We start from the raw sequence: 24490 nt of genomic DNA, 5'->3' as shown, positions 1-24490 counted from the left end.
AACATGGCTTCGAGGGTGGCATCGGTAGTTGGTGATACGTAACCGGAACGCAGGGTAGTTAGGCACCTGTAAAGAATGTGAGAAGAGATTGGCATGCGTTGAGGTAGATGATGAGGTTCAGTTCTTCTTAATCCTTTAAGAAGCAGAGTGACTTGGTGATGATTAGTAAACGGATGGGGAGAGCCGTAAATCAGTTTGAAAAAGAAATTAATAGCGGCTGTATAGCTTTTTAAAGTGGATGAACAAATAGAAAATTGAGAGCTAGTGAATGAGAGGAATGCTGTGAAAGAGTGTAGATCAGAAGAAGGGAACGGTATAGAGTGTATATGATGGAAGCGTCGAAAGCACTGCCATCCAGTCCAGTAAGTAGACAAGGTGTTTGGTGCCAGAGATTTCAGGATTAAATCCTGGGATCTTAGAGTCAGATTGCTGAGTGTGTGGGAAGATGGAAGATGAGGTCCGAAAATGGTGGAACGGGAGTAGGATGTAGGTCGGACTGTGGAGCCAATAGCTTGAACTTCTGAAATTGGAAACGAGACAGAGAGTCAGCAATAGGGTTAATGTGACCAGGAATGTAAACAGCTTTTAATAGAAATTGATGGACGACTGAGTGCCAAGTGAGGCGGCGGACGAATGGCATGAGACTGAGCGAACTGGAGCGTCCTTTATTAATAATATGAACGACTGATTCATTATCTGAATGGAGAAGGATAACTCGGCCGGTCCATTCATGTCCCCAAAGAACTGCAGCAATGACAGCCGGAAAGAGTTCGCGGAGCGCAATGGAGTCACCACAGTCTAGCGCTAGACGGGTGAATTGATCAGGCCAGGAGGATGCGAACCAGTGCCCCTTGTAAAAACCTCCACACCCCAAGGACGGGGCTGCGTCGACGAACAAATCAACGTCCTCTGGGTTAGCTAGTGCGTCATTGTAAAAGAAAGAGATGCCATTCCATGGCAGTGTGTCAAAAATCTTGGGGCTGCTCTTACAGCCGAAGGTCAGTCGAACTGCGAAGTAGAATTGTCCCCGCCATTTCACCCCAAACAGGTGCCAGAAGTCAGGATGGAGGGGAATGATTTTGAAGGCGGAGACCACGTCCGCTTTAGCCCCACGGCCAAGGAGCTTAATCAGTGATATGGCATCGTCGACCCGAGCATAGCAGAGGGAAAATTCCAAGCTGGGCACGAAACTGTTTATTGAGGGCACAGAAGAACCGCGCGGGGCTGATAAGTCGATGACGAGCCGCTTCTTACCAGAATATTTTCGAGTGCCAACGCCGATGGGGTTAATTCGGAAAGTAGAAAATGGGGGGGAAGAATAGGGGCCCATCATAAAACCCTCCGAGACTTCTTTGGCCAGAAGAGAAGTAACCACATCAGGCTCCGATTCGGCGGAGAGGTCCGTGCAGAGAAGAGCCGATGGTAGTCATAAAAACCAGAGCCTCCAAAACGGACTGCGAGGTCGAGGACGATGGCGAGGTAGTCCAATTCCTGCCTGCGGGCAGGGAAGGAGGAGCACACCACGTCGCGATAGAGGGAAAATGCGAGTGCAAATTCGGAAGTTGTGAGGAGCTTAGAAGCTCTGTGCTCTGAAGTCTTCAATGAAAGGGTCACGTCCCCCACGTCAATGGAGCGGGGTGCTGTACAGGAAGCAATAGAGAGGACAGGTCAACGGCCGCACCTTGGAGAATCCGCTGACGAAGGGTGGGCTGCACCAGGGGTGGATTGAAGACACGAGCATTGGGAGGAGGAGCTGGAGCAGTGGTGAAGAGAGAGAATGTGGCGTCGGGAGCTCGGGGCGCCGGAGCAAGAGGTTGACTTGCAAAACCTGTGGAGAGAGAATCGGTATGATAAAGAACGGGATACTGCAAGCCCGTGAGAGGTAGGGGTTGGGATGATAAGGGTAGGGGTTGGGATGATAAGGGTAGGGGTTGGGATGAAGAGGGAAGGGGGTGGGAGCGAAGGGGGTGGGATGATTAGGAAAAAACAGGGTAGGTGGAAGAAGTAGTAGCAGGGAGAGAGAGAGCAGGAAGATCAGAAGCACGTAAAAGGGGGGACAAACGAGAAAAAACGGAAGTCGGGGCAGGGTCGGGCCCAGTAGTGCAGACAGGAGCCAGATTTGTGGCACCAGCAGGGGGCACTAAGCCGGGGAGGGAGGCCCTCACGGGGCGTCCTCGGCGCCGCGTCGCAGGTGCAATGACGTCATGGCGCGATGGCGTAGGTTGAGCGGGAAAGACCTCATCCTCCGGGGTAGGAGCCGAAAACAGGAAAAAAAGGGTCCTCTTGTTGGCTGAACGAGGGAAGGGGATACCACGGTCTCGCAGCGCTCTCTGGAGGCCCGCCACGGTCCAGTCGGAGATGGACGGAGAAGCCGGATCGGGCCGTAATCGTCCGGCGGTGAAGGAGGGCTGCCGAGCGCGCTGGTGAAGTCGCTGGGGAGGAGAAATCTGAGAGGAGCGGCGTCCACGCGCAGGACCCGTGAGTGTGGAGAGAGAATGACGAGAGCGTGCGGAGGAGCTTGGAGCAGCTGAAGTGGCAGGTGAGGCAGGCACGACGACTGCCGAACGCAGTCTCCTAGTGCTGATGACCGGGGTGGCGTTGGGCGATCGAGTAGGGGAAGGAGAGAAGAGCTCGTGGTCAGAGGCGAGCAGGTCGAGATCCATTGTAGCAGTTGACAATACAGTGACGCAAGCAGGAAGCGCAAGACTAGCGACTTGATTGTCACGGAGATTACGTGAGGTTGAAGGGTATAAATAGGCCTGGGGGGAGGAGCGTGGGCATGGCCCAACTCCCAAAATTCTGTTATAGTATAACTTCAATTAAATTCAGTGGAAATACAATAAATTTACAGAAAATGCCAATAAAATGTATATAGAGAAATGCCGTCATTTTACATTGATTCATTATCTGTAAGCGCTTATCCAGTTCAGGGTCACGGTGGGTCCAGAGCCTACCTGGAATCATTGGGCGCAAGGCGGGAATACACCCTGGAGGGGGCGCCAGTACTTCACAGGGCAACACAGACACACATTCGGACACTTCTGAGTCGCCAATCCACCTACCAACATGTGTTTTTGGACTGTGGGAGGAAACCGGAGCACCCGGAGGAAACCCAGGCGGACAACACACCAACTCCTCACAGACAGTCACTCGGAGCGGGAATCGAGCCCACAACCTCCAGGCCCCTGGAGCTGTGTGACTGCGGCACTACCTGCTGCGCCACCGTGCCACCATCATTATTTTACAGTTTTCCTGAATTATTAAGAAAAAACTTAGAAAAGTGGATGTTTGCTGCTGTTAATTATGTGCCTATATTATAAATATTACAGTGCTTATATACTGAAGCAATTAGTCTCTGATTCATCATTTACTTAGATTCTGAATCTCTGAATGTAGAATATTTGATGTTGAAATTACATAATAAATTTCATCCTTGGAAAAATGGATGTCTGGGGTCACAAATGTGCAGGTTACTGAAGCTCCATTTTTAAAAGGGACAAAAATTAGGTGAACATGTGGCTGTGAAAATTTCTTTAGAAAATTTATCAAGTTCAGCTTGTCTGAGTCCATTTGAAAACCTAAAGAACTTTGTTTATGCGTCTAAATATCAGATTCCTTCCAAGAATGAACACTGCAAATCCTATGGCTCTGGTCTGTGCTGCTACACTGGTCTCTGGGCTGTGCTGCTGCTGCTGCTCTGGTCTCTGGGCTGTGCTGCTGCTGTACAGGTCTCTGGGCTGTGCTGCTGCTGTACTGGTCTCTGGGTTATGCTGCTGCTATGGCTCTGGTCTGTGCTGCTACACTGGTCTCTGGGCTGTGCTTCTGTTGCACTGGTCTCTGGGCTGTGCTGCTGCTGCACTGGTCTCTGGGCTGTGCTGCTGCTGTACTGGTCTGTGCTGCTCCACTGGTCTCCGGGCTGTGCTGCTGCTGCACTGGTCTCCAGGATGTGCTGCTGCTATAGCTCTGGTCTGTGCTGCTACACTGGTCTCTGGGCTGTGCTGCTGCTATGGCTCTGGGCTGTGCTGCGCTGTTGCTGCTCTGGCTGTGTTGTAAACAAACCACAGGTCAAACTTGTTATGCATTATTTTACTTTATGTTTTTAGTATACAGGAAAGACAATTGATTCCATTAGGACTAAATAAGGTGTGATGTACAAAATCCTTACATTGAACCCAATAATGATCTTGAATAAATTTACACAAACCATGCCTATGCTTGTAAGATGTGTTGTCTCCTTCGTCCATTCACTTTTTTTTCTGAAGACCTGCATTGGCTTAACTGAAATGTGGTTCAGCTGCAACAAGACTTTTAATTGCAGAGCCTTTTCTGCATTCACCTGGAAAGTTTTTGACAAATATACAGTAGTTTATTTATATTACTACCATAAATCTACATTATTAAAAAAAAGTTAAAAACCATTTAACTAACAAAATAGTAACTTTACAGGAGGAGTAAAAACACCTACTTAACTTTTAATGAAAATCAATGTAAAAAGATTTTATGTACAAAGTTCTGGAGCAGCTCTATTGGTTCATTCATCATTAAATTTTCAGTGTGAGGGACAACTTTTGTTTTCAAATAATTTAGTAAACTAAAAATAGATATACATGTTTTTAATTGGAAAATGATATGTATACATGATATACATTAATATATAGTTTCACGGGCGGCAGGTAGTGTCGCAGTCACACAGCTCCAGGGGCCTGGAGGTTGTGGGTTCGATTCCAGCTCCGGGTGACTGTCTGTGAGGAGTTGGTGTGTTCTCCCCGTGTCCGTGTGGGTTTCCTCCCACAGTCCAAAAACACACGTTGCAGGTGGATTGGCGACTCGAAAGTGTCCGTGTGAATGTGTGTGTGTCTGTGTTGCCCTGTGATGGCGTCTGCTGGCGTCCCCTCCAGGGTGTATTCCCGCCTTGCGCCCGATGATTCCAGGTAGGCTCTGGACCCCCCGCGACCCTAAAATTGGATAAGCGGTTACAGATAATGGATGGATATAGTTTCACTCTGTCATATATTTTGGAAAACATAACATTAAGTAATATATAGCCTACAATTATTACTGAGTAGCCTTTCAACCACTGACCATGAACGCCCAGCTTACATTACTGAAACCTGTCACCAGCAGAAGCTGGTGTTGAAGGAAAGCAAGGAAAGCTTTGATGCAGTAATTTTCATCTAATAGTCACTGAAACATGATAAAGCTTTGACATAGCTTTCTTTGATAAGCTCTGCAAATTGACTGAAAGTGTTTTTACCTTTTTGGTCAATCTTATGGCTATCCCGTCGGCGGGATATAACTGAAATTCCACCTAAACACATATATAACTGCAAGATTTTATCCTAGAAAAAAAAACCAACATACCTCGGAAACCTTGAAGGGTCTACTTTCCAACTCTATATAGGTTGAAACAAAATATATTTTTATATTCTTGTGAGAGAAGCATAAACAACAAGAGGCACATTTTTGAGGCACGCTTTTTTTGTTACGCACAGACGAGATCTGCCATTCATATGTTAAAAACATTTTAATTCAGCGGCTGTGAGTGGAGGATTAGAGGCCTAGAATTTGCATGAAAACGCTCATTTGTTTATTGTAAACACATAGCACGTCGGGAATTTGTTTTCATTCTGAGGAAGGCTTAGTCGCAGCGCACACACGGTTAACAGTTCGGACTGTGGAGTTTGAAAAGGATTCAGCTCATCTGCCGAAAGCGGGGAGGACAGTAAGAAATGCTTTATTTCGAGAAGTGGACTGATCCCATGGAGGATTTTTGTCATAGGTAAATGAAATCCTTTCTTTCAAATGAAATAAACCCGTCTTCGGCGTTCATTCGTGCTTAATGTGTTAACACAGCAAATTACGGGTAAATTAAAATAAAGAATACACTAAATAAGTATTACTTTTGTATGTGACAAGCGTAAATGAATGTAAAACACATGTAAGATATATAGCATAATTATGTAAGAAAACGCGTTCATTCACGCTTATGTAAATACACAGAATGCTGCAGAATGTAAAAGGCCTGTGTAAATGTGATAGCGTCATGCTATGTAGCTTGTTGCGCTATGTACTGAATTCAAATTTAAAATGAGGTCGAGACCGAGTTAGAGTACAACACTAGCGACGTTACAGCATTTCAATGCATTTATAACACGACAAAGACTTATTTACATTGACATTTTTAAATATTCATGTTTTTATGGTTTACATCTTATAAAATGAGACACGATGTGAATTTTTTTAACTGGGCTAACTTCATAAATTAAGAACTTTTTCTTACCTGATGTCAGCAGGATATAAGTTTGTTGAAAGTTACTGTGTGCAGTTTCCAGCTTATCTTCTAGCAATCTTCAACTACAATTCACTCGAAATAAGAATTTGTCAGCCAGATGTAAAATAATCCAGGTAGGTAACTAGCTAATCACCATAGCTCGCAGACTGACCAAATATAATGTTCACGCACATTATATATAAAATATAACGGTACACTCACTGTAACAGACCTGTTTTCAAACTTGACCGATAAGAACCGCGAACATTTGTCACTGGCTAGTTTCCTGAATGACATTCAGGTTAACCAATCATGGTCACAGCAACACGCTGATTTAGCCAATAGCAATTTCTTGGCATGGTAACCTAGCAACAAGGAAAAGATAACTTTTTTTTTTTTTTTGTAAAATGGGGTTTTCATTTAAGTGTGTAACTATAGTTATGCTCAAACATAGACCCAGTTTTTTAGACGTGTCACTTTTTTACAAAGAAAAAAAAACATACAAAAACATTTTACTGACATTGACTGCACAAGAACCAAAATGAGAACTGACAGATGACAGATGGAACAATCAACAAAAATCTCATCTCTTACAGCCACTTCTACTTCACAGGTACTTCGACTTAAAAAAAATCTGTATCCATATGACATACGTATGTCTATATAAAAATCTATTGTCTGAATTGACATCATGAAGAAGGGCATGAGCATGATTTTCAGGGGCAGAAATTAATATTCAAAATATGAATATTGCTACATGTAACTAATATTCCCGTGCACTGGTTTGAAATTAGACTGCCACATCTTAAACAACCACGTTGTTTACCACGCTAGTCTTCCAATTTGAATACCCACAAAATGATACCACCACTATAGAACCTTGCTTTCGCGTAGCTCACTGATGTCTAACTGGTGCATGGCATTACATATTAGTATTACTCTTAAGTTTACTTTTAACAGATTCTTTTATATGCTTTTTCTCACTGACATCACTGATTTATTTCTGGCAGAGGCACATGTGAGGTGTTGCTTTGTACTCTTTTAAAAGAAAAAAGACTGTGTATTAATAAAACAAATTTGATAAATTTGTAACCAGAATTGCAAAATTTTAATGTAAAAGGACACAGAAATATAAAATTAATAAGATTTTCAGTAAAATTACAAAGAAAAATAGTTATGAACATAAAGCTTTAAAAAATTAATGGAATGTTTAATTACAGAAAGTTGCTGTAAGTTTACATTCATTTGTTTATAATTTAAGAAAGCAGAAAAAATAACTGTATAAATAATATTGTATTTTTTCTGTAAAAAAAGAGAAATACAAGTAATTTGTAATTATTAACATAATATGTAAAATAACTTTTGTGTTATTCATTTACAGATAATGTCTGTAATATTACAGTTATGTATAGAATCAGAAAAAAAAGAAAACTACTTTAAAAAATTAGTTATTTTCTATAAAATTAGGACTTTTTCACAGTGTATATTTTCATTGCAAAAACAATAAAATATGTGAGAAACAAATGGTGTAAATGAGGTACTCACCTTTAGATGTAATGTTCTGTCCTCAGCAGTGGCGGATGCTGGTCTTTCAAGGAGGGGAAGCTCAATTTCAGCCTACATCATAAAATGTGTCGGTTTATTTATACGTAAATTCTACCCTCCGTTCCTTTTTAAGAAAATGATCTGTGACCCTGTCATACCAACAAGGCGTCTTTTCCAGGGACTTGACTAGTGTCCTTTCAATGGCCAGCAGAGCTAGGCTGCTTAAACGGCCTTGGCCCATGTGAAGTGTGTCTGCCTGTGAGTGCTTTGTGACGGTGGAGGGGCTCAGCAGCACCCGCTGGACAGAAACTGCGATAGAAGTCAGAAAGAGTGATAGAAGTCAGTCTCCAAACACAAGCAGCTACAAAAAACCCACCAGAAATAGAAGCTCGATTTGTCTCTAGTCATTTTTAACAAAGAAAATGCCGCTAAGAGGATTAAGAAAGTCTGGTTCAACTCAGAACAGAATGAAAATTTAATGCTTCCACGAATCTTTACACCAAAGTATCGCTGATTCGCTCATTTCGCTGTCAATCAAAAAGAGATTCAGCCTCAGACAGATTATCCAATCATCATACAGAAGCTGAGCGTCCGGGCCAGACGAGGCCAGCCCACTGCCCCATAGACCCCCAGAGACACTGAGCGTCCGATGGGTGGGACAAAGCCCAGCATTTATCCGATGACTCTCGGATATCGGATATCCGATGAGTCTCGTTTCGCTGCACTTCGCTGCACTTCGCTGCTTCGATATTGAACTCTGTGGACGCTCGGCATCCACACTGTTTAAAGCACTGTGAATCTGCGGGAAAGCCGCGTCTTTACCAGTGATAAGAAGCTGATTCTGAATTAATGTTGAGCGCGTTGTAGTGCATATTTATTCACTGACATGTACACACAACAGAATATATTTGATCACTTATTTTTTGACATTTTAGGGGATGCTGAGATTCCCTTGCAGTCTTAGAGAAATCGCCTCTGGTCCTCAGCCTCCCCAGCTCACAATACAGTGAAATACTGTTAAGCTAATTGCTTCATTGATGCTTCCAGTCCGTCACCTATGCATTGCATTACACAGTAAATTAGTGTATTTAAAAAATACAGCATAATACTGTAGCAAACTCGATGTAAATTTACAGCAATTTTTACAGTATCAAAACATGGCACGCATGCCTCAACATTGAGTCATTCTTTCAAAACTCTGGCCATGATTTCTATCCAAGAGGAATGTATAGTCAATCTTAATAAAACTGCTCTTAAAAATATTATGGCTTACAGCCAATGAAAACCCAAAAGTCATTATCTCGGAAAATGTAAATAATCAACACAAAACACCCGCAAAGGTTTCCTAAGCCTTTAAACTGGTCCCTTAGTCTTGTTCATAGAGAATCTATGAGGGTATTGTATAAGAGGAAGATAAGAGACACCAGATTCAACAATGCAGATGAGCTGAAGGCCGTTATAAATGCAACGTGGTATCCCATAACACCTCAGCAATGCTACAGGCTTTTTGCCTCCATGCCATGCCACATTGATGCAGTAATTCATGCAAAAGGAGCCCCGACCAAGTATTGAGTGCATATACTGTACATACTTCTCAGTAAGCCAACATTTCTGTTTTAAAAATATATTTTTTAAATTGGTCTTATAAAATATTTCAATTTTCTGAGATAATTACTTTTAGGTTTTCATTGGCTGTAAGCCATAATCAACAAAATAAATTAACACTTGAAATACATCACTCTGTTTGTATTGAATCTATATGAGTTTCACTTTTTGAACTGAATTACTGAAATAAATCAACTTTTTGAATAAATTCTAATTTATTGAGATGCACCTGTAATTGGTATTTATATAATGTGTACTGTTTATATTGTGGCGAGCACCACAAGAAGAAAGAGACTTCTTTAGCTTTTCTACTGGTTTCTTGTGCCCACCTGGTGGTGTAACACAGAAACTGCACCTTTATTGACACAAGCCAGAGCCTCACAACACAGAAAAATAGCCCAAGGTCATTAATTGCCATACTCATCTCGGTCATGGTGGCCACCCAAAATAACAATGCATAACTGACATCACAACCCAGAAACAACAGTAAGAGCAACACAATATCACTGATAAACTGAAACCATTAATAACTAGAACATCTAAGAATGAACAAAAACAGTCCCATATGTCTCTGCACCAGTGGCACCTCCCATTGGCTGCCACATAGCCCCCACCAGAAGGGGTTAGTCGCCCCCGACAACCCCATCGCCCAACACAAAGTCTCTCAAGTGTCCCGGAACCCGTCTTAGACGAGTAAGCTGCCTGATACCAGCAGAGGGGGCATCGTCCTTGTTGGTACATGGGGTACCTCCAGTACCCCCATCTCCAATGGTCGGCAAGGCAAGTGGCCTATATAGTGAGAGTCTGGTGCAATACCACCATGCGCCCCGGCCGGGCATGCACACCCGATACACCACATCTGACAGCTGTGTCACAGGCCCTTGCCAGTGACAACAAAGCTTGGGGGACACACCCTTCTTGCGGACCGGGCAATACCACCTGCACGTGAGTCGAGTGTGCTCGGGAGGACACCAGGTCAAATGAGGGAAATAGTAGATCCTGTGTCAACGAGGCCTCTGCAAGGTTGGCCATCAACACTACAATGCAAGTATAGCCCTTTCTCATGACCTAGCCGGCCTACCAGCGTGCATCGTCCTTGGAGGGGGGTGGTTAGATGGAGTGGTTGTCCCCTCACTAGGCCACTCCGCTGTAGTTTCCCTGTGGCTGTGTAGCCCTGGCCTTCGGAGTTGGTGCAGGGCAGTTGCGTGCCACATGGCCAGGCTCATCACATTGTTAGCAACGGTCTGTTATTCGCCATGGACGTCTTCGGGCTGTCCTGGGTTGAAGCTGGCAGACCTCTGCTATTTCCTCCGACCCCTCACTGTCAGCTGCACTTGCATATGGGTGGTGGGCGAGAGCACCCAATACACCCAGACCTTGTCCCCTGGCACAAAAGCCCTCCCCCTGCACCTGGAGTCATAGGCCCTCTTCTGCCGGACTCCAGCTTCTTTCTGGGCTTGGCGAGTGTAGTAATGGACCACCTGTAGACGTTCCCTCAGCCTCCTAAGGTAGTCCATTTCAGTCCCTCCAACAATCTCCGGTTCAGGTGGGGTCCCAAACACCAAGTCCACTGGTGTGCGGAGCTCCCGCCCGAACATGAGGGCAGCAGGTGTGCACTGGCTGGACTCTTGGACAGCAGTTTGATAAGACCAAAGGACCAGGGGCAGATGTTGGTCCCAGTCGCGTTGGTGTTGACTGGTGAGGATGGCGAGTTGAGTAGCTAGTGTGTGGTTGAATCGCTCAACCAGACCATCACTTTGAGGGTGTAGTGGTGTTGTCCTAGTCTTGTCCACCCCAAGCCGCCTGCAGACCTCGTTAAAGAAACTGTGACTCAAAGTTCCTCCATTGGTCACTGTGGAGTTCGGTGGGGACCCAAAAGTGAGTGAACATCTCCTCCACCAGCTTTCCTGCAGTCGTAGTTGCACTCTGGTCCGGTACCACATACGCCTCAGGCCACTTTGTGAAATAGTCCATGGCCACAAGTATGTACCGATTGCCTGACACAGTGATGGGGAAGGGCCCCAGAACATCCACTCCTACCCACTCCATTGGGGCCCCCACCATGTACCGTTGCAGTGGGGCACGGGACCACTGAGTTGGTCCCTTCTGGGCTGCACAAGTGTCACAGCAGTGCACATGTAACTCTACATCTTGTCTGCAGCCAGGCCAATAGAAACTTCCCCTCAGGCGGTGAAGTGTCTTAGCGTTCCCATAGTGTCCCGTCCCCACTGAACCATGGACCAGCTTGAGTACCTGAGGTCGTAGCGATTGGGGCATTAGCAGCTGTAGTATGTCTTTACCCCGCCCTGGGGCATGTCATTTCCGGTACAGGAGGCCATCATGGATCTCCAGGTTGCCCCACTGGGAGTAATAGGCTCTCACCTCGGGTCCTTGTGCTGACACTCCCTTCCACTCGGGGCGCTGTGCACTCTCCAGCCAGCCCCTCACCTGAGCCAATACCGTGTTTGCCTCCTGGTGCTGCCCCAGTTGTTGCGGAGTCAGAGGGAGCCACCCTTCCCCACCGGGGGTAACCTGAGCAGTTGCTACAATCATTGCTAATTGGCCCCGCTCTTCTTGCCGTTGGGAGTGATGACACTTTTCCGCTGTGCAGGGACGTCTGGAGAGGGCATCAGCATTGCCATGCTGACGACCTGCTCGATGCTGGATCTCAAAGTCTCTCGCTGGTGTGTGGCTGCATGACAACTTGCTTGCCTGCTTTTGATCTTCTTTCTACTTATTTGGCCATGCTGGAGGGCCAAAGTCTTTGTGCCAAGGGTGATGGCCGGCCTCGACACATCAACACAGGCCTCCCAGCGGCTCAGCAGGTCCAAACCAATGATGCACTGGTCCTGGATGTTGGCGAGCCAGAACTCGTGTGCCAGCTCCATGCCCCCCGCCAGGATTTGCAGTAACTTCCTCCCCTTCATGCCAGTCCTCTCTCCAGTCACTGTCATCAACTGGGTGTCGGTTGGTAGCCACCCACCTGCACGTGAGTCGAGTGTGCTCGGGAGGACACCAGGTCAAATGAGGGAAATAGTAGATCCTGTGTCAACGAGGCCTCTGCAAGGTTGGCCATCAACACTACAATGCAAGTATAGCCCTTTCTCATGACCTAGCCGGCCTACCAGCGTGCATCGTCCTTGGAGGGGGGTGGTTAGATGGAGTGGTTGTCCCCTCACTAGGCCACTCCGCTGTAGTTTCCCTGTGGCTGTGTAGCCCTGGCCTTCGGAGTTGGTGCAGGGCAGTTGCGTGCCACATGGCCAGGCTCATCACATTGTTAGCAACGGTCTGTTATTCGCCATGGACGTCTTCGAGCTGTCCTGGGTTGAAGCTGGCAGACCTCTGCTATTTCCTCCGACCCCTCACTGTCAGCTGCACTTGCATATGGGTGGTGGGCGAGAGCTCTCTGCTTGGCTAGCGTCTTGGGCATAGCTCCTGCCTGCTGTGAGCTAAACATAGGCGCTAGCGGAGCTGTTTCGCTAGCGGGAGAAGCTGTATCATTTAGCTACTAGCTCACCGTCTTCTGTGTGTTGCAGGCTTTCACCCCTCCTCCGTGCCTGTGGGGGGTGGTGTCGTCGCAGTGCGCTGGCCCTATCTGGGAAGCCTTGCGAACGTTGATCGTTGGCTCAGCCTCTTTGACGCTGTATCACTTCTTCAAGAAGGCGCAGATCCTGCTGTATGGCACGTTGCAGTTCCTCAATCTCTCTCTCCATTCTGGGAGGCGCTGAAATCCCACTTCTGACACCAATGTGGCAAGCACCACAAGAAGAAAGAGACTTCTTTAGCTTTTCTGCTGGTTTCCTGTGCCCACCTGGTGGTGTACCACAGAAACTGCACCTTTATTGACACAAGCCAGAGCCTCACAACACAGAAAAATAGCCCAAGGTCATTAATTGCCATACCCATCTCGGTCATAGTGGCCACCCAAAATAACAATGCATAACTGACATCACAACCCAGAAACAACAGTAAAAGCAACACAACATCACTGATTAACTGAAACCATTAATAACTAGAACATCTAAGAATGAATAAAAACAGTCCCATGAGTCTCTGCACCATTGGCACCTCCCATTGGCTGCCACAATATTCATGTGAATATCTGATAACCCAGCATGAAACATCAGCCTTAAATATTTCCACTAAACCTAACTTAACCCTCACCCTACACCCAAACTCCAGTTAAAGCTTAAGTTAAAACAGCAGTGTGTAGTGCTTGTTTATTGCTATTGCTGAGAGAAAACAATGTAGATTTAGTTTGAGTGGACTTAGTGAAACAGCACCTCTAGTGGATGCAGCTGGATTAGTGACCATAAAACAACCTAATCCTAACATAGATCTATCAGTAATATCTGTAGTGCTATATTTAGTACAATGTGTACTTTTTTGGTACAACACATCTTTTTGGTTTTATAACAGTAGACTGGCCACTCCAGAGCCCAGAAATCTACTTCATATTGCAAAATATCCCAACAACCATAAGCTTATTAGTGAGGGCAGCTATTCTTGGATAATGAGTTCTGGATCAGAAATGCCTCTCTAACTCATACTGTGGTGCTTCTTGGATCTCCATCATATCAGAGAGTGGTGTACTCTCTGTTCAGCATTGGGTGTACCTTGATTTCTAGACTATCTGGGAACCCACAGCTTTTTCTATATCCTCTGCCTCTCCTTTGTCTAACCTGAATTTGATCAGTGCTTTGCAGTCCTTCACTAATCCCTTAATCCTGCTTTTTTTGCACAGCCAAATTTAGCTGTCTCTTAATGTAATTAAATTGAGCCTCTGACCCCATGACAGCAGCTGCACCGCATCCAGGGGTCCAGCCCTGAAAGAGAAAAAGAGAGGAATGCTGTTTTGTAATGGGCTTTTATTCTCCTCTTCCCTCTGACATCAATCTCAGTGTGGACCTTAAAAAGTCCTGTTGTGCTGGACACACTCTGGGCCTTCTTTTGACAGCAGTATGTGTTAGCTGGCACTCCTGGTCCATTTTTGGAAACAGAATGTCTGCTGATTTGGCAAGTCTGTATCCATTAAGAGAGATATGAGCCTGGTGTTTTATGAGAGGAAATAACTGTCTAGAGCTGTAGCTAAATGTCAGTGGACAGACTGTTCTAGGACAGTGTGTCTGATAATTTGCCATTTAATATGATTTTGTGCTAGATGAATGATTGAATGAATGAATAGATATATTGTGTGTAGCTCTTTGCTACACACCCAATGTACTTTACATTTGGCTGGAGTCCCCTCATTCACCACAAATATGCAGTGTCCACCTGGATAATGCAACGTAAGCCAATCAGCACTGACTGTACATGAGATATTAGGTAGAGAGAATGACTGAGCCATTTTATTTATAGGTAGGAATTATGGAAACCATTGTGACCACAATGGTAGATCTGGACGGACACTGGGGTCACTCGCTGACTTTTATGACCTCTGAGAGGCAGGACCTCTGCATTACATTGATGACACCATTTCTTCAGTACAGCCAACAGGGACTCCCCTGCTGGCTCCACTGTCACCACTTCAGTGGGTTCCCATGTTCTGGTTCTCAGTAGCTATAGATGATGGCATGTTTCTGGGTCTGGCTGTTGTTCTGTGTACCGTTAGGCAAATAAAATTACCAGCCAATTAACTGACAGAATTTAAACCAATGACAGTTATTATATGTTTGTAAATTATTTTACTGATATGGAATCGCTTTACACATTCAAACAGAGTAAATCCCTGCAGGACCACCAAGACCCCCGCAATCATCTCTGCAACCACTTTACAGCTATTAGTAGTGCATCTATGCCTGCAGTACTTTATGGTATTTCTAATTAGATATTGACATCCAGCTTGAAGTGGCATCTTCAGGATAACAGGCTCCTTCTCCTCTGGTCATAAATGCACTGTGGTTATTACAGTGATGTAGGAATGCTGCTGAGGACAGACACGCCAGGATACAGCTGAAGGATTTTTTATTTTTTTTTGGCTGGATGGAGCTTATTGCAGCTGGAGAGCCTCAAATTACATTAAAGTAGAGCTGAGGAGAGATCCATCCATCTCTACCTCTATCTCTCCCTCTGTTTCTCTTTCTATCTCTCCCACTATCACCTTCACTCATTACATAGAAGAAGAAAACTTCAACCCAGCTGATCTAGTGCCATCTACAAAGCTGTAATGAAAGCCAGCATCCCTCAGCAGAGGCACAAGTGAGGGAATAGAAGTGTCTGGTTTTAATAGAGAAGAGAGGGAGACTGAAATAGTACAGAAAGCTGAAAGAATGACAGTTGGAAAGAAGGAAGGATGGATGGATGAATGGAAAGGAGGAAGGAGGGGATGAAATAAGGAAAGTATGAAGGAAGGAACGAGATGGATATGTGGCCAGCATGGTTAGGGGTTAAACTGTTTTTGATTCTTTTATTTGTATTTTAATTTTATCACTGGTTGCCTTTATGTTATTGACTAGCAAGCCATATTAACAGTAATTTCTTAAGTCACGCATAGTGTGGTCTTAAATCCTACCCCTAGTGGTCTTTGCGGAGCTCCTTGTGCTGAACGTTTTATGCCCTCATTCCTGGATTTAACTTGGTGTGTGGTGTTGCTAAAGTTAAGTTTCTGTTTGTTTTCTTTTGAGATTTAAATGGTTTAATTTATTCATTCCCTGGCCTGTTTTGTGATTTTGTTATATATAGTGGGTAATGTGGGCGATAGAGTGTGATATCCTTGTATGATATGCTAGAGTTGATGGTGACTGCCTTTTTTCTCTTTTGGGGAATGGCCGGTGGTGTTTAGTAACCTCTGAACCTTTGATTTAGTAACATCTGATACTCTGGGACCTTAATTACGTTTTTATATAATAAAACTCATGCTGTGATATAAATTTGTAACTATCCATCCATCCATCCATTATCCACCGCTTATCCGGGTCCGGGTTGTGGGGGAAGCAATCGGAGCAAAGAAACCCAGACCTCCCTCTCCCCAGCCACCGACTCTAGCACCTCCGGGGGTATACCGAGGCGTTCCCAGGCCAGTCGAGACATATAGTCTCTCCAGCGTGTTCTTGGTCTGCCCCGGGGCCTCCTCCCCATTGGACATGCCCGGAACACCTCTCCAGGAAGGCGTCCAGGAGGCATCCGAACCAGATGCCTGAACCACCTCAACTGGCTCCTCTCGACGTGGAGGAGCAGCGGCTCCACTCCGAGTCTCTCCCGGATGTCCGAGCTCCTAACCCTGTCTCTAAGGGACAGTCCAGACATCCTGCGGAGAAAACTCATTTCAGCCGCTTGTACCCCCGATCTCGTTCTTTCGGTCACTACCCAAAGCTCGTGACCATAGGTGAGGGTTGAACGGTACGTATGGACGTAGATTGAACGGTAAATCGAGAGCTTTGCTTTTCTGCTCAGCTCTCTCTTCACCACAACGGACCGGTACAGAGCCCGCATTACTGCTGACGCTGCACTGATCCGCCTGTCAATCTCAAGCTCCATCATTCCCTCACTCGTGAACAAGACCCCGAGGTATTTAAACTCCTCCACTTGAGGCAGGATCTCACTTCAAACCTGGAGAGAGCACTCCACCCTTTTCCGGCTGAGTACCATGGACTCGGATTTGGAGGTGCTGATCCTCATCCCTGCCGCTTCACACTCGGCTGCAAACTGGTCCAGCAAGAGCTGGAGGTCCCGGCTCGATGAAGCCAATAAGACCACATCATCTGCAAAAAGCAGACATGGAATCCTGAGACCACCAAACCGGACACCCTCCGCCACTTGGCTACGCCAAGAAATTCTGTCCATAAAAATTGTGAACAGAACCGGTGACAACGGGCAGCCCTGACAGAGTCCAACTCCGACTGGAAACCAGTCGGACTTACTGCCGGCCATACGAACCAGACTCCTGCTCTGTTTGTACAGGGACTGGATAACTCGTAACAAAGAGCCCAGTACCCCATACTCCCTGAGCACCCCCCACAGAATACCCCGAGGGACACGGTCGAATGCCTTCTCCAGATTCACAAAACACATGTAGACTGGTTGAGCAAACTCCCATGCACCCTCCAGGATCCTAGCGAGGGTAAAGAGCTGGTCCTGTGTTCCACGACCGGGGCGGAATCCGCATTGTTCCTCCTGGATCCGAGGTTCAACTATCAGTCGGACTCTCTTCTCCAGTACCCCCACATAGACCTTACTGGGGAGGCTGAGGAGTGTGATCCCCCTATAGTTGGAACACACCCTCTGATCCCCCTTTTTAAAAAGGGGAACCACCACCCCAGTCTGCCAGTCCAGAGGCACTGCCCCCGATGTCCACGCGATGTTGCAAAGATGTGTCAACCAGGATAGCCCCACAACATCCAGAGCCTTGAGGAACCCGGGGTGAACCTCATCCACCCCCGGGGCCCTACCGCCAAGGAGTTTCCCTACCACCTTGGCCACTTCAGTCCCAGTGATAGACGAACCCCCCCGGGGTCCCCAAGCTCTGCTTCCTCTGCGGAAGACGTGCTGGTGGGATTGAGAAGATCCTCGAAGTATTCCTTCCACCGTCTGGTGACGTCCCCAGTCGAGGTCAATAGTTCCCCACCCCCACCATATACAGTGTTGGTGGAAAATTGCTTTCCCCTCCTGAGTCGCCTGACGGTTTGCCAGAAACTTATCGGAGCCGACTGAAAGTCGTTTTCCATGTTCTCACCGAACTCCTCTTACACCCGAGTTTTTGCCTCAGCGACTGCCGAGGCCGCAAGCCGCTTGGCTTCTCGGTACCTGTCGGCTGCCTCCGGAGACCCCTGAGCCAACCAGGCTTGATAGGACTTTTTCTTCAGCTTGACAGCCTCCCTCACCCAGGGTGTCCACCACCGAGTGCGGGGATTGCCACCCCGACAGGCACCGACAACCTTGCAGCCACAGCTCCGTTCAGCCGCCTCAACAATGGAGGTCCGGAACATGGCCAACTCGGACTCAATCCCAATCACGCCCCTCCAGGTTTCACTGTCATTACCCACGTGAGCGTTGAAGTCCCCCAGCAGAACAATGGGGTCCCCAGAATGAGTGTTCTCCAGCACTCCCTCTAGGGTCCCCAAGAAGGCATGGTACTCTGAACTGCTGTTCGGTGCATAAGCACAAACAACAGTCAGAGCCCTTTCCCCAACCCGAAGGTGTAGGGAAATTAACCTCTCGTCCACAATGCACCAGACCCGGATTACTACCTCTCCCACAGGTGGTGGGCCCATGGGAGAGTGGACCCATGTATCTCCTTCGGGCTAAGCCCGGCCGGACCCCATAGGTGAAAGTCCGGCCACCAGGCGCTCGCCAAGGAGCCCCTCCCCCAGGCCTGGCTCCAGGGTGAGGCCCCGGTAACCCTGCTCCGGGCAAGGGAGGCTGTGTCCACGTTATTCTCTTTTTCATCCGTGTCTTTATGGATCACTCTTTGTCTGGCCCATCACCTAGGACCAATTTGCCTTGAGAGACCCTACCAGGGGCTATTGCCCCCGACAACATAGCTCCTAGGCTCACGCAGGCACGCAAACCCCTCCAACACGTTAAGGTGGTGATCCAAGGAGGAGATAACTAGCATCTGAATATAATTGCTCTTGAACTGAACTCGTCAATTTTCAAGAACAGGTTTTCACTGTTATTATTCAAGGCTAAAAAATTCAGAAAAAAAATTCAAGCTTAAATATATTCAAACAATATATTTTGAAGTTGCTCAAATTCAAAGACCAAATTCAGATGGCAAAATACAAGTGAAAAAACGAGTGAAAAGAGTACACATCTGGGATACTAAGGATAAGCAATCGATTCATTGGGATTTTCTGTTTCACCATAATTGGTGCACCAGTTGCATTCTGTCGCCTCTAGATGGCAAAATACGAACACAACTTCCACACCATGGAGAAACTACCCGTTTAGCTTCCTTCAGCGCATATTATCTCTTTATTTTCAAAGTGTCTCAAAAATCTGAAAGGCCCACTGAAGACACAATATAATAGACTATTGATATCCTGAAGATGAAGAATTTTGCTGTGGAATTTTTATATAATTGCCCTATAAACACCTTGTGCAAAATCTGCAAATGTCTCCTCTGGGAAATGTTACAAGGTTTCTTTAGATTACATTGTGCAGCCTGATGTGATCATGCACATCCCCAGCATCTTTTGTTTGCCTTTATCCAGTCGGCTATTTGGTCTGAGGAGAGCTGGGAAATGACGGTACACTTACTGAGGTAATGATGAGAATTATCAAAAATGGACCGTATGGTTTTCCCTTTCTCTTTACTGTAGTGGCATTAAGTAGTCCTTCTTATCTCATCTTTGGCTCCATGCAGAACCGTGACAGACTGTTTCCCTTGACGGCTACTGAATCTGGCTCCCAGACCCTCTTTTGCTGTTTTAGTAGGCAGTGTAGCATTAAAGTCTTGACACTAGGCTTCATACTTAAGCCAGTCTGCAACTAGAATGTAGCTGGTGCCTGAACGGTGATATATGCAGCGACGAAAATCTGCTCTCTGCTCTGGAGGTAGCTTACTGAGGACATGTGTGACGCGTGAACCACACTGCAACCCCACTTCTCCCTCAGAGCCAAGGGTGTGGAGCATGCCCACTAGGGACTGGATTTGAAGGGCAAACCTTTCAAAAGTAGCAATATCTCCACATGTTATATCTGGAGAGTCCATCACCATAGCAATCCGCTTCAATGCTAACTGGTGTGGCTGACCCAACTTTCATTCAATGCGGCCAAGGTGTCTGTATATGGTGTCAGGCAATGCAGATAGGTATCTGCCACTAGTCTTGCTTCGTCTAACTTTAGATGGTCCACCAAGACCTGGTATTTAAATAAGTCCCATCAGCTGGTAAAAGGTTCTCAAGTGCTAGCTTCAATCGAACGAACTCACTTGGATCACAACTAGTAAAGTTGGGTATTGTTGGTCGAGCTCCTCTGTAGGTAGTATCCATAGGAGTGAAGTTACAATGAGGCAGTTGCCTTGGGTGAGGTGATGGCAGTAAGGGCATGCCTGGTAGTCGCTGCGATGCAACTACAGGTTGTCCCATCTGAGGATGGCTGTTGGGTGGCCCCCCATAAAGTTTATAGGGTGCTGAAGTCTTAGTTGACATTCCTGGAGGAGCATAAGGGGTCCCAGTGACACAGTACTTTCTGTGAGGAGACACCTCAGAGGCTGCACTTGTTGTATGTACCTTTATAGCTGGCCTGTACTGTCCTGTGGCAAAGGTCTCCATTTTGAGAAGTTGAAGCTTATTCATCAGCTGGTCAAGCCTCTCTATTACTGGCTGTTCTCCCCCTGGTACATCCTCTGTACTGTCCGGCCATGGGGGTGGAGGAAGCCAGTCATCCTCCTCCTCGCTCTCTGGTGCAGTTTTGAGGGGTAAACACTTTTGGGCAGAAGAAGGTCCTGGCTGTTGGAGGTATGCCTCCTGTCCCTGAGGGGCACCTGTATGCCTTATGTCATACTGAATTGTATGTGCTGTATGAACTGGCTGTTTCATTTCTGATCTGATAGCTCTAAGCTCTGTCAGGTCCGAGGAGATACGTTGTTGGGATTGTTGAAGCAAGAGTCGCTCACATCGTATCTCTTCTAATTCTGCTCTAACATGACCAACTGGCTTTAAGTAACTAGGAAACAGTTGATCATGTTGGGGCTCTGTATACAGCTCGTGGGCTGGCATATTCTGGTCAGACTTCACATCTGTGACTGCATAGACATTATCCATTTGTGGGAGGAAAGCATCATGTCTCAGCTGCAGTTGTGTTGGGGAACAATGAGGAGAGGGGTCACCCTGACCTGTCCCTCCTGAAACATTTATAAAGAAACAAAATATTAACATTTAAATATTTTAGCATTTAAACTTAAACTCTGAGATATTGAATGACCATAAGTCGGTTATGAACACTGGGCCTTTTGAACACAGCCAGTCAACAGGCACAGCAGTACCCTATGGGAGCTGCTTATATACTTCCAGTGGGGACAGTGGTCTATAGAAAAATCTAGTACAAGGCCGAAACAAGATACAAGATTTTTGGGATAGTACTAAGTACCAGGTAGTGAAGTGTTAAGTCCAGTCGAGTATATACCATTCACCCTATAGGAGACAAATATCCAGAAAGAAATATCCACAGAACAAAAATGCAAGTAGTTCCGGAGCAAGTTGATCCCCTAGATGCATTAAATAATATAGGGAGGTCATTAGAAGGTGAACAGTTGGAGCTGAGTCAAAGTTCAACTGAGGAGGAGGGAGTCAGTCACTAGTTAGTGGAAAGGCATACAGGCCTGGAGCAGGTCACAGACCCACATTATTTAAATTTATTAATTTATTCATTCCCTGGCTTTGTTTTGTGATTTTGTTATATATAGTCAGTAATGTGGGCGATAAAACGTCAGTAGTTGGAGTGTGATATCCTTGTATGATACGCTAGAGTTGAGGGTGACTACATTTTTGCTCCTTTGGGGAATGGCTGGTGGTGTTTAGTAATATTGTCTGACACTCTGGGACCATAATTAGGTTTTTATGTAATAAAACTCATGCTGTGATATAAATTTTAACTAGTATCTGTAAATAAAAATTTAAAGAGTGTATTTATTGTTTTGTCAATGGCATGTAGTTTCATTTTCATCCTTTCAATTTGTCATGTGTAGAGTTATAGATTAAATAAATGTCTTTCTATTGCATCAGTCTCCAATGAATTGAGTGGGTCCTTTTTTATTATTGAGAGAATATCACTAAAGAATGTTGGTAACTTGAAGATTTGGTTATGTAACCACATGGTGAGGGTCACAGATATAAAAGCACAAAAGAGAAAATCTGTCTATAAACTTAGCTTGCTATATATATAATTTATTTATTTTGTTTTTTTATTGATAAATCACTTATGTATTGTCCACTTGTGTAATCCTTACAAATATATGTATATATCTATCTATCTTTACCAAAGTCCTGGAGGAAGGAGAGAGAAAGTGAGAGAGCATGCAAAATATTTGCAAGAGATGAATAGTAAAGAAAACTTATAGTATATTGAACAATGACAGTTGAAAAGAAGGAAGGATGATTAGATGAATGGAAAGGATAAAAGAAAGAAGGAGCCAAAAAGTGAAAATCTATGTATAAATCTAGCTTACTTAAAACACACACACACACACACACATATGTAATTACATATTACATGTAATTGCACATACGAAATATCATTTTATTGATAACCCCTTTTATATTGTCAAGTGCTGTATTTGTGTATTCTCTATAGCTGTAATACAATTTGTAGCAGTCAGTACATCATCAGTAGTACTATTTTAATTACTTAATATGTAATTAACCTACAGAGTTTACAAACTCAGTATTTGGAATTAATAATAAAAATGATCACTTTTTTAATTAATAATTGTCAGTGGTCATGATGCCTATATAAGCCTGGGTCAGTTTGGCTTCTGAGTTGCTGTGGTTGTGGTCAGAGAATCTAAACTGGACGTGTCCCAGATATCCCCCTGTGTGGCTGCTTTTTGAAATCACTCTGAAGCCTCTGATGTCACTTGGAGCCCAGAAGCCTTCAACACATTCAATCGACCCATTTAATGCATTCAATTTACCCCACACTGCGCTTAAGCCTACCTCTTCCCTAGGCCTGGAGGTTGGCATGTCCACAGACACACAAACCTTGTCATTTCAAATTGGGTAATTCTCCCAGGAGTTGCAGGAAGTGGGTAATGGTGAATGGACTCAAATTGTTGGACACAAAGGAAACCTCTAAATCACTGGAGAAATAAGAACAGGCGTGGGATATTTGTGGATTGAACTGTCTTGGTGTGGTAAGAAGATTTCAACCACTATACTACCAAGATACCCCCCACCCCCAACACACACACTTTAGGTCCCCCAAAAGCACATTCACAGTATGGCTCTCTAACCCTAACCTTAACCCTTCTCTTCTCCATTCTTCTAGGAGGCTTTACATCCCACATTGCTGTGAGGAATTCATAGCAGCAAAATAAATATTAGTGTACTCAGGTTAATTTCAACCACTCAGTTAAACCGTAACATATTAACATCAAACAGAATGAATTATGAGCAACTAATCCACAACATAAGCAGCTGATCTTGTAACATCAATCAGTATGTGCAAGCAAAACCTAATCTGGTCACTTCAAGTATGAACAATAGGCAGCTCGACTTCAGCATGGTAACACCAACCATGTATGAATCATAAGAAGTATCAGGGTCTCAGGGCTCAGAGACCACCACTGAGAGAGAGAGAGAGAGGGCAGGCAATAAAGAGACAGAACTGTGAGAAAAGGCAGAATGGAGGAAAAAAAGAGGTTGAGGAAAGAGATAGAGAGTAAGATAGTGTGGTGGTCTTATGTAAGCTGTCTCTTCTCTTGGCTGTGAGATGGGGCGGAGTGCCTGCAGAGGAGAATTGCCAAAAAAGTAGAAGCAGAGGAAGAAGAACCCACCCCTCCCAAAGAACAAAACAAAACAAAAAACGAAATAAATAAACAGCTGGGCCAATTACATTGTGTCAGCACAGCAGGGAGGTAGCAGAGAGAAGTCAGCTGTCTCCCTCAATCCTCAGGACACTACCCATTTACACAGGAAAAATTTCCATAAATGAATTGGAGGATTTAATTAAAGCAAGATACATTAGTTTAATTAAAGCTTTATCCATACTCATCCAAGCCCCCCCCCCCCACCCCCCCCAAACAAACAAACAAACAAACAAACACACACACAAACATGCACCTCTATTTACCGTGAGATTGAGAATGGTGGTCAAGTAATCATCGAATTCCTGCTGGCAGGTCAGAAAATTGGAGCAGAGAATGTCATGGTAGATGGAGAAATTCTGTGTGAATTCACAGAGAATTCATCAAGATCTTGGAAGACTGAGGCTTGGTGGCCTTGAGCATGAAGGAAATCAAATCAAATCAAATCAAATTTATTTATATAGTGCTTTTCACAACTGTTGTTGTCACAAAGTAGCTTCACAGAATTCCAGTAAGACAAAGATTTGACATGAAATGTAAAAACAAATGTAAAACCCTCAAGTGAGCAAGCCAGGGGCGACAGTGGCAAGGAAAAACTCCCCCAG

At 45.3% G+C, this 24490-nt stretch overlaps 1 protein-coding gene and 1 long non-coding RNA gene across 2 annotated transcripts in view; one reads left to right on the top strand and one right to left on the bottom strand.

Moving 5' to 3' along the window:
* Positions 1–24490, top strand: part of LOC136709612 (carbohydrate sulfotransferase 8-like) — a 330333-nt gene that overhangs the window by 73477 nt on the left and 232366 nt on the right. The gene's annotated exons all lie outside the window — the stretch shown is intronic.
* Positions 4670–6500, bottom strand: LOC136709613 (uncharacterized). The gene is made up of 3 exons (XR_010804511.1): positions 6281–6500; positions 5362–5393; positions 4670–4955 (listed from the first exon to the last, which is right to left on the bottom strand). It is a non-coding gene; the product is annotated as an uncharacterized lncRNA (long non-coding RNA).

Source organism: Hoplias malabaricus, chromosome 11, assembly GCF_029633855.1.
Source record: "Hoplias malabaricus isolate fHopMal1 chromosome 11, fHopMal1.hap1, whole genome shotgun sequence".
Taxonomy (NCBI): Eukaryota; Metazoa; Chordata; class Actinopteri; order Characiformes; family Erythrinidae; genus Hoplias; species Hoplias malabaricus.
This window is presented reverse-complemented; position numbering and strand designations above follow the sequence as displayed.